Source organism: Amblyomma maculatum, chromosome 1, assembly GCF_055883805.1.
Source record: "Amblyomma maculatum isolate TAMU_Amacu chromosome 1, ASM5588380v1, whole genome shotgun sequence".
Taxonomy (NCBI): Eukaryota; Metazoa; Arthropoda; class Arachnida; order Ixodida; family Ixodidae; genus Amblyomma; species Amblyomma maculatum.
Genome location: NC_139344.1, coordinates 133,090,156 through 133,102,760, shown reverse-complemented (window position 1 = coordinate 133,102,760; position 12,605 = coordinate 133,090,156). Strand labels below are relative to the sequence as shown.

Sequence of the window (12,605 nt, the reverse complement as noted above, 5' to 3'; positions counted from 1 at the left end):
GTTCTCACTTCTCTTACCAGGAGGCTTCCCTCATCATTATCAAGGACAGAGAAAGGAAGGGGACTTGAAGAATGAGCATGCGTCGAAAGTAAAGTGTGCTCTATAACTGTGCATGTCTGCATGAACCTCAAGCTGTTTGCCTCAACATAGCGCAAAATCTAACAGGTAAGGAACTGCCCTATAGTTTCGCATTATCGAGTATGTCGTAATCATCGGGGTGATTGCTTTTGTTTCAAATAAACCACTTAAAGGAAGAAGACAAAAATGGTAGCAGGATGTGTTTTTTTTTTTTTTTTTTCTGTTCACGTTTCACTTAGTTTCAGACCCACGGCTGGGATGTTCCATGCGGCGTACTTGGTTTTTCGCATTCTTCGGCGATTTCATGAAGCTCCTCAATCTCTGCGTCCTGAAAAATGAGAATAGAATGACATGCGTTTATTTTTTTTGCGATCTAGGCATCACACTATGCATGAATGTCCTGGGTGAGGATAAACAGTGCACAAACACTTCGCTCTGCTCCGATGCAGCGATCGAGCGACGCATAACGAACCCTCAGCGCAGGTATAGCCGGTTTTTTAAATTCTATTTAGGCTAATTTAGGCTTAAATGAGACCTCTATGGGGAGGTTCTTAAACGCTGTAAAGAGCCGGCTATGTGTCAGCCAAAACAATGCTACAACAGCGCATGGTAACGAGAGCGCAATGAATTAGAGCCGCTGCAGAGTTTTAACAGCGTTGGTGCTTCCAGTACGACTTTTGAACAAGTGTGTCAATGCGTTACAAATGTCTCCGAAGCCCAGTCAACGGGAGCGTCTTATAGCTATGTTATTGCTCATGCGGCGCACTTGTGGCAAGATACAGTCAAGCATGAAACACGTTGGCATAACCATCTGTTTCACTCGTCGCAGTGAGCAGTTTTTCAATTGAATGTCCGATTTGGTGAATTTGAAGATAGGTGCTAATTTAGTACTATTTGTTTAAACAAAACAACGCTTATTGCTGCCTCTAGAATGGAAACAATGCCACCTAAAGAAGAGCCTAGTGTACTCTTTCGTCGAGGCATATGAGTACTTCGTGCTTTTTGTGAGGTCACCATGAGGAGCGCCCTTCACCCCAAGCATATAGACGATTTCTAGCCAACCATGCACTTGCGTTCTGTCTTCCCCCACCGTACTTTTCGCCAGTCGGAGGCAACAAAGAAATTCTTTGCTATCGTCCATTCATTCGTGGGTATACAGCGTTTGTGCTGTCTGAAAGTTCGATGTGCATTTGTGGAAAAGTGCCAACCAAGCGTGCTTATACGAAGTAAAGAGAAAAAGACTGTGGTAACGGCGAACTGCCGATGATCTCGATCGTTACATTTCAGGAAAAAGGCAGTGACTGTGTAAGGGATCAACCGAAAAACACGGAAATAAGCTTTCAGTTAGCCTACAAGTTAATGTTAAAATAGGCTTACAACAATGAGCAAGCTTGTAGCTGCCTGTCAAAAAAATCTAGCATCACTTCAAAATCAGAATGCAATCGATCTGTCGAGACGTTCAACCCCACGAGCGGAAGAAGGCTCGTGCTTCCCACACAGAAATTACATGCGAAGCTCGAGAGGAGTGCAGCATATCACGTGTCCCGGTGTCTATGTGAACGAGAAGTGAAGAAGGGTTGAGAGGGAGCCTCAGCAAGCCAAGCCAAAATTTTGACAAGACTGAGACTCGCTTCTTTTTCTTAATACGAATGTTGATAATATGCAGCAATCTTCTTCCGCTCGTTTTGGATCGTCAGGAAGACTAGTGGTACGAACGGCATCTGATAAACGGCGCACACCTGAAACCACTACCTGTTCTTATCACGACGAACTGAGCCAATGAGTTGGCTTGCTGCTCTCTCGTCATTTCACTCAAGAAGCTACTACTCCCAAAGGTGCACTCGTTGGTTTTTATGATTCTTAAAGTAGCAGGCATCATGCGCAGATTTTTTTCTTTTCGTCCTCTAACTTTCCATGTTTTCAATTTCGGTGCTTCGGACGCAGCTGGAATGCGACACTGTAAAACGGAAAAACCAAGGGCAGGCGGAGTCGCTGGTACAGCAATTATTCTTGACATAATTAAAGCTAAATAAAACGACTTGAGCTTTCTCCCAGAGATAGCCGGCTAAATAATCGGCAGCCAGGAAAGTTTTTTGTTTTTTGATTTGCAAGACTTCGAACCTCTGAGAAGCATTTTATTCAAACCCGACCACACAAGACGATATACCTGCTCATATACGCCTTGCACGTACAGATTGAGCAGTACGCCTCGTGCTTAGAGCGGAGGTATCAACACACTACAGCAATGCCCACCATGCTGACGGAAATCGTGACGGACGGCGTCGAGCTTACGCTGTTGTATTCGTGCCATGCGCTGCTTACGTCCAAAGTTTAAGTCCTTCATCGTCTTGTCGTCTTCTACCTTTCCCGTTGCTGTTTTTTGCAGCCCCTCTTCCTCTCCCATCATGAATATCCTTCAACAGCGATTTTCTGATTAACCTCCTGTACCTTCCTCAGGCGTTAGCTTGTTTCCTCACAGAACACAGGACAGCGGTTCACCTAACGACCACAGCGGCTCGCCTGTAAGGCTGACCGGAAACTCGTAACTCGTATTAAGTTGTTAGCACTTTAGGCCACGTTATCCCAATAGCACCACCGTGAGTTTTGTGGGTACTTCTGTGTTTAATGTCAGAAAAAGGTGGCCAGCATGGAAGGGGCGGTGGGGTAGGGGTGGGGCAAAAGATTGAATTCAAAAAAAAAAATTTATGTTTACTCACCGTCAGATATTCCTTGAGGACCACCCCCTGTGCGTGGATAAGGCAAAATGAGGTATAGAATGTCTGATTGCTCCGTCCCATAAACAACTCTAATGTCGAGTCTAAGTAATACAAGCAATTCCTTCTTATGTAAGGTAAAACACACTTGCTAACTACTGCTCTCTTCAACTGCCTGAAAGACCAAACTAACTCGGCTGCAGTTGACGACTTCTTTTTTTTTCGGCTCGTACTATGTACCTTGCAGAACAAGACGAGAAAAACGCACGCCTGCTTCTCTGTCAGCAAGGGCGTAAAGAAAGGCGACAATGCAGCTTCAGGTGGACCGTGTTGCGTGTGGTTCAGGAATAAACAAAAGATTGGCCGAATCCAATCAGTAGTTTATTTTAGTCGCACGTGATATGTGGGATTTAATAACCCAAAAACATACGTAGCCTATAATAGACGCCGTAGTTAAGGGCCGGGGATTAGTTTCAACCCCACAGGATTTTCCTGTGTGGCCTGACATCGCTCAGCACAGAGTCGTTTTCTGGCATTTCGCTTCCATCAAAACGCAGCTGCCGTCACCGCATTTGAACCAGCAACTTTCTGATCGTGAACCGCCAAAATATCTCAGTCACCGTGACTGGACCACTAAGCTTTAGTGCGCATATAAGTCCAGTGCTTCATCGCCGAAAAAAGGCCCCAGACCCCAAATTTGCGATGGAAACCATAGGCATAATATCATGACATAGGCATGACATAATATCAAACGATTCAATATTGGTCACTTACATGTATAATGAACAACGCAGCGTTGTAAATGCTCATAACAGTATTTAAAGTATACATGCAAGAACTCTTCATTCTGGGCTATGTGTTGGGGGAGCTTTTATTTTTTTAGATTAGATTTTCGTTCTACGACTAACATCAAAGGTAATTAGAATGGAAGCTGCGGAATTGGCTGCCATGATCATGAGTACAAATACTAAACGTGTAAAAATAACGCTGACTGAGACACTTATTACATCCATTAATTACCAGTGCATTCTCTACCCCATTAGTGAGACTTTCAGACGACTCAGGGCAAGTGGGAATATAAATATCTATTCGATCGAAACAATATCTAATCGAATGGTCGAGCAAATGTATGGAGAACTATGTTAGAAATTGAAGCAGATAATAAATGAAAAGAGATGCAGCTTTGGCAACATACTGACGCGATGATTTTAAGACTTGTTTGTTTAGGCACAAAGCCGCCTGCACGGGAACTCAATTGGGACAATTCTTATCTAAAATTATCGCGACTGGACCAGACTGCTTCTAAGTTGTACGAAGCTATCATACACTCCGTTTCGCGATGTGTTTGCATCACTACGAAAGGTAAAGGCGGTCTGGACCAGTCAGGTTGACGCGTGCTACATGTGTGTGTTCCTACGACACTCTTACACCGTCGTCGAGACGGGCGTAGTATAACACAGTCACGTTGTGTGCGCCATCCCGCCTTGATCAGGTGTTCCTTACTATTCGTACAGTGCTGCAGGCTGCTTGTGAATAGGAGCATATAGGTGCTATTTGCACCTTATTTCCAAAAATCTTCACTAACGTTAAGCTGAACGTGGCCAACAGGCTCAGAGAGACTTCTTAGGCGAACCCCAAGCACGCGCGTTGCCAGCACCTCCGCCAAATTGTTCTGTTTGTAGCGCGACTCAGCAGAAGAAAGAGTTTGTTTCCAAGTTACGTTTGTCGCCTTCTTTGTTTGCCTGCTACGTTCGGAACACAACGTAACAGTATTACAGATTTACTGTCAATATTACTGAGAATGTTATAGGTATTTTATGGACAGCTGAAACAAATTAAGAGTGGTTTGGCTCGGCCACCAACGCACTATCGTGCTAGGCACATTTAAGAGCCGCATTTAAGATTTTGCTGTGCTCTGAGCCTCAGGAGTACTTGTTATAAGGGACCAGCGGATATATGAACGTTTGATGATTTTGCTTGTCTCGGTTCCTCCGGTTTACGCCTTCGCTCTAAAAAAAACAATAAACGAGGGAAAATATAACTTCACTGAGTGAGTCTTACCATGTTGGGCAAAGGTAATAGTCAATGCAAATTTGCGCCCCGAAGCTGCAGTTGACATTTAAGGAACGCCTTTGCGAAGGCCTTTGGACTAATCGTGCAACCGTAAAGTCATTTACGGGCTTGGAAAGGTCGATGCAGGACTGCCTTTTACATTTCATTTGGGGCGGGGGGGGGGGGGGGGGGGAGCGAAGCAAAATACACAAGTAAACGTACAGGCGTCCCGCTAAAGTTTACTGTCTTGGCCCAAAGCTCCCGGTATAATTATCAACTACTGTAGTGCACACACCTCCCATGCCAATGTGACTCCACGCATGAGGAGGAGCACTATATAACTATTACATCACATACAATTAGCAGAGAGCGCAGTTGTGAGCCTAAGAAGATCATAGGACGTTTCGTGGACATTTCTTTCTGCAACATCAAGGCATCGCGCGCGGTCAAGTAACTTCTTCGGGCAAGAATTTCAAAATGCCCTTACATGGTCAGCCGGTGGAATATTTCAGCTCACAGTACATGGTTTATTTAGAAGGGCCATATCAAAGTACAGCTCCCCTTCCATGACTACAACGGCCACCATCAAAGCTACGACATCCATGTGGCACGTCATCGTAAGAAAAAATGTTAATTAGTTACTTTTGTAGCTCGTACTCATAAAATAAATTTAATTTCTTTATTAAATGGAATTGCCGGCTAGCGATTTCACCAAAACGGTGAGCTTTACACGGCATCTAGGTGGAAAAGGCGGCGGTACATTTCCGTGCGACATTTATCCTTATGCCGCGAACAAGCGAAATTCAAATCACAACAACTTTTAAATAAAGATACGCTATTCGCAATTAATCACCGTACATCATTCGCAACCTTCCACTGTGAGGGAAAAGAGCTAGTGACGAATTCGTAACTTGCAGTCATTGGGAAGGAGCATCATATAAAAATGTTCCGAATAGGATTCTAAAGACATGTCGCACGTACCAGGTCTCCCTTCGCGCACAGCGCCTGGAACATGCAAACGTCGCTGAGGCAGTTCTCACCGAACCTTGCCTTTGCAAGCGCCAACTTGAGCTGTACGCGTAAAAAAATTACAAAACATATAATCACTGGAAATTTGGCGACCACTAACTGCATGCGCATGTCTGTGAATACTACTTTTTCTGAATTTATTATCGAACTAGACATTTGCATATAATCCTTGAAATGTAGCCTTGTAGGTCTCGCATGTCACAAATTTGTGGCCCCAATGCACTCATTCCTATACATTAGCCCTTTGTACGCCTAAAATACCGCGATAACTATGGCTTTGGGTTCCCATATTATCGCAAATGATGACAACTCTTCTGTGACGGATACAATTTAAGCATTGGTACCTGTTCTTAGAATGTACTGACATAGCTATTCTCTTTATGCTGAAAACGCATGGAAGTGTTTAATGTGTTTTTTTTTAGTATTGCAGGCGGTACTAATAGACATGAGAGTATAAAAAGCCAGAATAATAGCAATGTTTGTAAAAAAAAAAAAAAACAATCAATAAAACAACGTTGTGGAAATTATTGCAAAATGTGCATCATTTTCTACAACAGAATTCAACACTCCACATGGATCCTTATTTCGAGATCGCTCGGGAATGGTAAACGAAGTAATATGCGTGAGAATTAACATCATAGATGTACGAATGGGGCCGTGAAATTCTAAGGTTTATTTTAGAACATCTGCATCTCTTCAAACACTTCCGCTATATGCACTGAATCTTATCCACACTTTCATTTAATGCAGTAATCACGTTGGTAAAGAAAAGATGACAGCGCGTCATTTTGTAATGCTCTATTTCAGAGATGTAAAAAACATGTGTGCATGATATATTTAGGAATGTTTTTCCGTAGTTGTATTACGAAGCCAGCATTTACTTACCTCAATGGAAGCTTTACGCTGAATGCACAGTGTTACTTTGGTGAGCTTCCCCCTGTTGAAACCTTAAAGAGAAAAAAAAAAAAAGGACACTCATAAGCACCGCAACTGTCCATTTACTTGTTGAGCAGGATTTAGCCTAAATGACGTAAATCGTTCCTTCAAAGTATCTTGCTCAGTGTCGGAAAAAGCTCTGAAGTCAATACGCGACAGGCAGCGTTGATTAAAAGGCAGATGAGTTGAGTTTCTTTGCGTTACTTGTCTGCTGTTCGAGCTTATGAATTTAATGTTAATACGCTGCTGGATATGTAAAACAGCTTTACTGATGGAAAAATACCTCATGGAACCACATGGTCGAAACCTCAAACGCGCACTTAACGCATGCTGAAACTAAACGCGGTGGTTTGGCGATTTGCTTAATTCCGGCAAGAGTACTGGCAGCTAGTAACAACTCGAATACATCGTGGGATCTTGTAGACAGGTGGAAAGTTTTTGGCGTTTAGCTACCATCGTTTCGTCTTTACGAAGGCTCTATTTCTGTCTTGATTAGAATCGTGTTTCGAAGTGATTGCATACATTTTGTCTTCTTCAAGAATGTCAATTACAGAGAGGCTATTGTGAAATCTTCCTTGCTTCACATGTCCTCCAGGACACCGACCATACCTAAATACTATAAAGAAAAAACACCCACACACACACAGGCCCCCACAAATCCATAGAACCGACAACTGAAGGTTTCTGACAATTCACGGAACTATATCCGAGGCAGCAGTTGGAGCGCAGCAAAGAGCGGAAACACGAGGACGCAAACAGACATGACGAGACTAACTTACCGCATAGCTCTAGATGACCCGCCGAAGCCGTGAGAACAGCCAACGCCAGGAAGAAGACCAGGACCTTCATTTTACTCTTTGAATAGGCACCTTAGGGCAAGGAACCTGCTCAAGTTGACTGGGCAGTAAGCCGACTAGTAGAGGCCCTTATACATGTGCCCAACCACTTGAAGCTCAGCGTTGCCAAAGAAGTGTCTTCGTAGTCGTTCGCAAAGAATGATTTTATCTCTTCTGCAACGTCGCCCTTCATGTGGGCAGCAGTGACGTTGTGCTGAGAGTCACTCTTGGAAGAGATGCCTTCTCAGCGGCAAGGCGACACACACGTGGGCCAACGGGTTACCCCTAGATAAACTCCTGGTTTGGCGTCGTGCGATAGGAGTGACGCAGTGGCGATCGTTATACTAGAGGTGTCCTCTCTTGTTAAAGGTTTTACTTCTTTGATCCATGGTAGAGGCGCAATAGACGTCTCGTGCAGGCGATCCTGCACTCTTTGAGCCGGCGGTCCACTTCAGCATAGACTCTAAGCGGCGCACGCTTGATTCTCCAAAAATTATGGGGCTTAAAGAATTATCTTACCGCCTGACATTGCGAGAAAAGTATAAAAAAGACACCTCGGGTCTCTTTTTTTTTTTTTTGTCGCGGCAGTATTCTAAGTGTCGCGCGAACTTCTTACACAAGCTCAGCCTTTTTTAAAATGGGAGGATAATTTTACTCACTGCGTAGTGCCAGGAGGGTCCAGATTGAGGACCAGAATTCATGAACTGGATTCCCAGCTGGAGTGCCTTTCTTGCTGTGGCAGCTTTTTAACAGCAGCTTTTTTTTTTTTTTTTTTTTGCAGGGTTCAAACGAACAGACGGTACTTTGTTTTCAGTAATCAATGTTATTGTTACCGAAACCGCAATGCAATATTAATAAAATAGTTTGATGGATTAAAAGTAATTGCTGTAAAGAGCGTAATACAACGGTGGCGTCCGTCGCGCCACTTTTGGGACGTTGAATAAGTTAACTTGAAAAATAGCTGCGGCGTGAATCCGTAAAAAAGAGTTTTTGAAGCATGTTAAAAGGCGATTCATGCTGAGAGCTGTCTCTGAACGCAACCTAAATGTGACATACTCTCACTGAAGACAAGAATGGATTACGGTGAAGGTAATTGCATAGTGCTACCGTTGTCATACCGTCACATCCTAGCTGCGTTCGCGGCTGATTTTGCTGCTTTTAATAACAAAAAAAAAACATGGTATTATACAACCTAAAGGGGGACATACCCCAGGAAATACGATTTATTTGAATGCGATTTAAAAAACAAAAACAAAACTGCACTTACATGAATTGAACACAAGTCTTACAATCAGGTACGTGGTGTGAATTCATTGCGCCACAGAAGCGACGGGCAGTGCGGTCCTTAAAAGCGCTCTTATTCGTTTTAATTCAACGTACTAAAGATGGCGTGACGGATGCAACTGGTATGATCAGAGGATTACTGCAAGCAATTTATTCCAGCAAACTATTTTATTGCGTATGTATTTTAGTTTATACACTGCAATATGTACTAAAGAACATCGCTTTATTGACTTCTTTTTGTTGTGCTTTATTTTTTAGTGACGTCACCCGGCACTTCCGTTGCTGCAGTTTTCAGGGAATGTCAATACGCGCCGGCGGCGCTTACCACAGATACAGTAGTAATCATATGAAGTTCATCATTGTGGGCACATCACGCGGCTTCGTTCACAGAGTGACTTACCTTTGGTGCTCTAGCGTGGTAGCACACATAAAAAAGTACGTATATTCTGAATAAATCTCGCTTATTGCAGGTTTAGAAGGTGCAATAAATCTTTTCCTGATGTGGAATGTCCTGCACTGCACATAGTTCATGAATGGCATGGAATTTACCCAATGTTCTTTTAATGGCTACGTCAGGACTCATGCATTTCCTTTTTTTAGTGCGTAGCACTACTAGCCGCAATCACGGATTTCGCTGATGTCTGTCTGAAGCCACTCACTCTCTCTCTCTCTTAGTGAACTTGAAGTGGAAAAAGAGAAGCTGGCTACGCGCGCGTCTCGCGGTTCAACATTGAGGAGGTAGAGCGGCCGCAGAGGTGTAGTAGAAGCCGCTCTCTCTCTCTCTCTCTGTCCATCCATTTCTCCGTGAAATTGAAGAGGAGGAAGGGACAGTGGCAACGCCCGCATCACGCGACTTAACACTGAGGGGCCGGAGAGATCGCATGATGCAACCAGTTTGAGAGTAAGACAGTGAGAGAGGGGCGTGTCAGTTGCGGACGTGGCGGCAGTCGCTGGGCAGCGTTGCTCAAGTGTGTCTGCGTTTGCTTCGCGTCGCAATGGATGAAGCCGGGCCATCTGGCACTGCGGCGCAGGATCGCCGTGCCCGACGTGCTGAAGGACGCTTACGAAGGCAGAACTGGAAAGCCGGAGGCCCATAAAGCAACAGTCGGCGGAGACGCGACCGTTTGGATGCTCAAGTTCACGCAAAGCTTGCAGCGAGCTGACAGCGGACGAGCATTGATCACCTTCGTCGGCTCCGAATAATTTCCTTTCCAAGGGGGAGTCCAGTTTGTAGGCTTCTCCCAGAAACGAAGTGTTCACCGCGGGTCCACTGTGGCGGGGGAGATTCCGATGGGGCGGCCAAGGTCAAGTGGCAGCTTGACGCGAGTTCATTTATGACGGTCGCGCAGGCGGCCGCACTTCGGAAGGAACACATGGAAACGGGCGCGCCGTCGGTTCGGTCCGTTTCGATTCTCGGAAAAGTCGCGCTTCGGCCGTGCCGCGAAGGAGGCAAACCAGAGTAGTTAAAAAGCACAGCGTAAGTGCAATGGTTGTGGGTTCGGCGCTAACTACCCTGTCTCTCGATCTGAGGGGAGAAAGGCGCGGAGGCCATAAATCGCGGCGAAACACGGGCTGAGGAGAATGCGCGGCAGGGGGAGCTGCTGTCAGTGTCTTCTCAGGAAGACGCCTGGACATACTTCCTTTTGAAACCACCACCCGCGCGCAACCGACCAAAGGCATGCGATCGGAATGTTTGGGCCTTAGGTTTGTGTGTTGTGTGTTTTGAAGCGCCACCGTCGGCGCTGTTTGTCTTTGTGACTGCTGGACACCTCTTGCGTGAGCTGAGGGAAGATATTGGAGAGAGTATAAATCGCAGCTGTGTGGTGTATAACGGGGATAAGCGGTGCGACGCACCTATTTCGTACTTGAATAACTATTCAAATCGGCCATATATTTTTTTTTTTTTTGCCGAACAATGTACCCGTTGTGTGCCAGCACCGCTGGCAGCGCTGCTTGGCACCTACAGGTAATTCAATGCAGGCCTTTCTGAAACGCAGCGCAGAGTACGCCTGCGAGATCTATTCAGGTGGGTTGTAAGCCGTAGCGGTCATTACTTCCATAATATAGAGGAAAGAAGTATGGTTAATTAAAAAAAATATTTTCTCAAAGTTTTAGTTTTTGACGTTAAGACAAAAGGTAATACTGCGAAATCAAAAGCCGTGGACGTTTTAGTTACACAACTTTGAACACTTTGGAACTGGCACGAGCAATGAAGATATCGAACTTGAGAAGAGGCCATCATTGTGCCATGCTGAATACTCATGAGATGGCATTGATGCACGTGGTGCCGTTGCACAAACAACGTGAAGGCTTTCTGCGCCATAAAACACATGACATACATTAGATCCCCGAATTAAAGGTGTGATCACCACCATTTAGTATTTACAGTGTGGGAAAGCCGACATGACAGACTTTGCGTTTTTTTTTTCGCGCCCGTTAATTATCTTGAACAGTTTCCGATATTTGAAAAACAGAGCCCGTTTTCGAAGTACACGACCCTCAATTCGGCCACATAATGTTGAAACTTAAAGCAAATAATTCAGAGTTAATGTTTGATTACCGTTGGGTTCAAACTGATCATGTAAATTAATACTTTCTTACGCACAAATCACTTGCACAGACCACACATAATTAGGTTAATGGCTTTTGACCATAAAAAAAATGTAAAAATATGCACCGGTTAAAGCAATAAATCATACAGACTGGAAACCTTTATCCTCTAGCGTTCTAACTATATTCTGCTATATAGTTTCATGAATGATTCTCTTGTACTCTCTCTTCGAGTGCTTCAGAGTTGTATGGATTCCACGACAGTGCAATTACGCAAATCAAAGGAGAACTAGAGTTCATAGTGATCGGTTCCAAAACTTAAAGCACGGCACATTCTGTTTACAGCCTCCATTGAGGTTCAGAGTTGCTGTTAATAACTCAGAGCCTCATTACTTTCAACAGGACTGGGCATTTAATTGACACCATAGCCAACTATTGTATAAAAATTCAACCTCTTGTTTAACCTGGGTAGAAATCGCAACTAACAGAGCTGTTGAATGCATTCACGCGAAAGAACCTCTAACTAAGGATATGGATCGATTGCTGCCGGAAATAATACAGTTTAACAGCTGCAGTTCACTCTAGTGGACGTGGTCGACCGTCGTAGGTGAGAGACCTCATGTCTCGTACAATTTTCTCATTTATTTATCGTATTTCCGAGATATCAACATGAAATTTATAATTAAAGTGTTCACTGACACCGATGGGACTTACCTTCAAATTCGCCCTCACCGTTGAAGAGAATCCAAATTATTTTGACGTCTTTCAACAGTTATGCTGTTGAGTTTTCCCTTGCATCATTTACATTGGCACATCGTAAGGCAGTAGAATATCAGCTGACCCTGCTTGTGGTGCAAAAATCTTCCTGGTAGCTCACAGTGTCCGGCTTTCAATATCTCCAATCAGCGATGTATCCGGGCAAGTCGCTACCCGGTGAAGGAAAAAGGTTGTTACAGCCTAACCTCTCTGCAGCTACCTTTTCAACTGAAATCTTGTTCGCTACTAAGGACTTCCTAAATGTAATGTCGGTAGCAAAATTTACTCTCGAAGATGATGTAGCATTTCACATTCTGGAAAGGCCAGCTTTCAATTAACTGCACTGTATATGTCATTGCAAGCATAAGCT

At 44.3% G+C, this 12,605-nt stretch overlaps 1 long non-coding RNA gene across 1 annotated transcript; it reads right to left on the bottom strand.

The window, feature by feature from the left end:
* Positions 1-306: 306 nt before the first annotated feature.
* Positions 307-5,917, bottom strand: LOC146203959 (uncharacterized). The gene is made up of 3 exons (XR_014702576.1): positions 5,826-5,917; positions 2,796-2,822; positions 307-406 (listed from the first exon to the last, which is right to left on the bottom strand). It is a non-coding gene; the product is annotated as an uncharacterized LOC146203959 (long non-coding RNA).
* Between the last annotated feature and the right edge of the window lie 6,688 nt (positions 5,918-12,605).